The 3,566-nt window shown below is 32.2% G+C and overlaps 1 pseudogene; it reads right to left on the bottom strand.

Annotated features, from left to right (window-relative positions):
- Positions 1 to 2,054: 2,054 nt before the first annotated feature.
- On the bottom strand, positions 2,055 to 3,190 carry LOC129403646 (olfactory receptor 4F6-like; annotated as a pseudogene).
- Between the last annotated feature and the right edge of the window lie 376 nt (positions 3,191 to 3,566).

The following is a 3,566-nucleotide window of genomic DNA, read 5'->3' as shown; positions in this document are numbered from 1 at the left end:
CACAAAAAATTAAGTTATGGTGAAAAACATTAAATCACTCTATGTCCTAAGCATCTTTTATACTCCTGAAAGGAAATCACTTTGTCTCCATAATTGTCACTGAAATTTAAATTGTGGAGATTTAGGTGATGTCACAAATTCACTGTGTCACCTTGAGCATGACTTTGCAAATCTATGGGCGACACTTGATCTATTTTAAAATGAGTTAAACAGATTAGAATTTCTCAGTAAAATTGTCACATGTCTTAGAATATGATGTGCGTTTTTTTGTTGTTGTTAAAGAATGTCCCAAACCAGGCATCACGGGTTGAAAGAAGGAATAAAAGGTAAGAAAAACTGAATCACTCATATTATTTCTTCTAAATATTTATTCTAACTTCATGGAATTGTTACATTTTTTCCTGAAGATAAATACACAATTATTGTATTATACACACTTGAATTCTGCAGGATAGCTTATTGCTAATAGAAGTATTTCAATAACAAAAATGTGAGTTTATCTATTCTGCTGACATATTTCAGATTCATTGTTGTACCTACCTCATTCATAATGAAGAAGCTCAGCAATTTTCAGAGCAAATAAGAATGCAGATTTTTCTCTTATTTGCACTTTACCTTGAAACACGACCTTTTTAAGGAAAAATATCTATATAAATTGTCTTCTTTAGTAAATCACTTGGTTAATTAAGAGTCTTTATGAAAGTGTCCAGATGTATCTGAAGAGATCTGGAAGTTGCCATCCCAGAGTTTGACTTTAATAGTCTCAACAAGTTTTCTCTTGAGAAAACACACAATATCTTGAGTTAAAGGCTGTAATTACAGTTTTTTGGACTACTTAGGTGTTCTTACAAACTTAATGAGTTTAAAAGTAATTTTTTAAAAAAGAATACTAGTAAGTCAATTAAGTAAGATAATATAAAGTGAAAATCTGGATAATCTAATAAGACATAAATGACAAAGCTTTAGATTTGCAAAAAAGGGATAACAGAGCATTGATGCCAGTTTGTAGAAAAAATAACTGACTGACAGTAATTTTTATTTTTAAATTTATTTTACTTCATAAATCAGTGTTTTTATTGAATTGCTTTAATTATCATGAAGAAATTAAAACTGAACAGAATTACTACAATAAATTTTGTGAAATCCAGTTGCAAAAATAAAACCAACTGTGCTATTTACCACCAGACTTTACAGGTCTTACCCAAAAGTCACTAATCATCTGTTTGTAGTGAATACTCTTGTTTAGAAACAGGCACATCAAACAAACAGATATGAATGGGGTATTTCTTTTAGGGAGTAAAACCTTTCAAATACATTTAGGATTGACAAAACTATTTTAGAGTAAATTAAGAAATGCTTTGAGGTAGAGAGAATTTTGATATTGAAAAAAAATGGAACATAGGTAGTTTGGCATGATGCAAATATGCCAAAATGACCTTAGACAAAGTTCACTGAAAAAGACTAAGACCAGCAAAGTATTTTTACATATTCCTTCCAATTCATCTAACTTAAATTACAATAATGATGATTTTTTTGCCACATTGACATTTTTGTCTTATCTTTGTTATTGTTTTGCAGGGGTCATATCCAGTGGTGCCAGGCAACAACATTGAGGCCCAGGGGTCTCACATATTTAAGATATGTCTTCTTTCATCTAAACTAAATTCCCAGCCCTCTTTCTTGATTTTAATGGCTGTTGTTTTATATAAACTCATACTTATCCATTGGATACACATAATTTCCACAAACAATATTAACTGATTTCCACTGATTATTAGTGTGGAGGTCCTGATAATACAAAATAATGTTTATGTACACATATATATATATTTGTGTAGATAGGAACTACTCACATGAAAATTAAATGAGTAATTTGATACAATGCAGTTTATATAAAAATTGATTTTTTTCTATGTACAAAATAACTATCTGAAAATGAAATTATTTGATTCAATATCTCTTTATAGATTTTAAACATGTTTTAGAGTTCATAGGAACCTTGAGGACCTTGTTGGATCATGAGAGACATCTTGTGCTCTTCTCAATGAAATCTGTTATGTCATATCTCTAGACCTTATAACCTGTTGACTCAGCCTTTTCATTGCGATCTTCATATCTCTGTTTCTTTTTTTTTTTTTTTGCTTTTTGGGTCACACCCAGCAATGCACAGGGGTCACTCCTGGCTCATGCACTCAGGAATCACCCCTGGCGGCGCTCAGGGGACCATATGGGATGCTGGGATTTCAACCCGGGTCGGCCGCGTGCAAGGCAAATGCCCTACCTGCTGTGCTATCACTCCAGCCCCATATATCTCTGTTTCTTAATGTATAAATGGCAGGATTTAGGACAGGAGTGACAACAAAGTCCACAATAGCAAAAAATTGATCCAGTGACTTAGTAGGGAAAGGCCACACATAGAGAAACATGCATGGAGCAAAAAACAAAATCACCACAGCAATGTGAGCTGACAAAGTGAAGAATGCTTTGGATAAATCCTTTGAGGAATGTTGTCTGACAGTGACCAGAATAAAGATGTATGAAAGAATTAAGAAAAAAAAAGTGGCCATAGATATGAAACCACTGTTGGCAGTAACCACAAATTGTAAACTGTAAGTGTCTTTGCAAGCAAGTTTAATAACCCGAGGAAAATCACAATAAAAGCTACCCACATCATTAGGACCACAGAAAGGTAAATTTGTGACAAAAACAAACTGAAACATAGCATGAATAAACCCAGTGACCCAAGCGGTCACTATCAAAATTATGCACATTTTTGGATTCATAATAGTTAGGTAATGAAGAGGTTTGCAAATTGCTGTGTACCTGTCATATGCCATGGATATGAGTAATACCATTTCAACTCCTCCCATAACATGGATAAAGAACATTTGTATCATGCAGCTGTGGAAGGAAATAATTTTATAATCATGGAACAGGTCTGATATCATTCGAGGAACTGTGGTAGAAGAAAGGCCCAAGTCACATGAGTGATAGGTTGGCCAGTAGAATATGCATGGGAGAGTGTAAATGAGAATCAAAAATCACTGTGAATTCCAATGAAAAGGTTTCCCAGGATAATACCTACATAGAACAAAGAGAAGAAAAGAAAAAGAAAAAGCTGCATTTCCAAGGAATGTGCAAGTCCCACTAACACAAATTCAGTTACTGCTGAACCATTTACTTGATCCATTGAATCCTGAAGAAGGGATAGTAATGAAGTGACCTAAAAAAAAAGAAAAGGTCAACATAAAGTTACTACAATTACATTATTGTAATTGATTGATTATTTAAAGTTTATAATTAATTAATATTTAAGTTATAACAAAATATTCACAAAATAACAGAAACATGAGGTTTCAAATTAGTGTAATATGACCAAAACTGCACTCTGAAACAATCTACTGCTTAGAGCAAAACTATAATTTATTTAAATATAAGAACAAATCTGGCACATAATACATTAGAAAATAATACAAAATTAATTTAAGAAATTTAGGTATGAGAATATAATAAAAATTAGAAACAAAATATTGAAACCTAGAAAATTAGAAAAATATATGTGAGTA

Source organism: Sorex araneus, chromosome 3 (assembly GCF_027595985.1).
Source record: "Sorex araneus isolate mSorAra2 chromosome 3, mSorAra2.pri, whole genome shotgun sequence".
NCBI classification, from domain to species: domain Eukaryota; kingdom Metazoa; phylum Chordata; class Mammalia; order Eulipotyphla; family Soricidae; genus Sorex; species Sorex araneus.
This window is presented reverse-complemented; position numbering and strand designations above follow the sequence as displayed.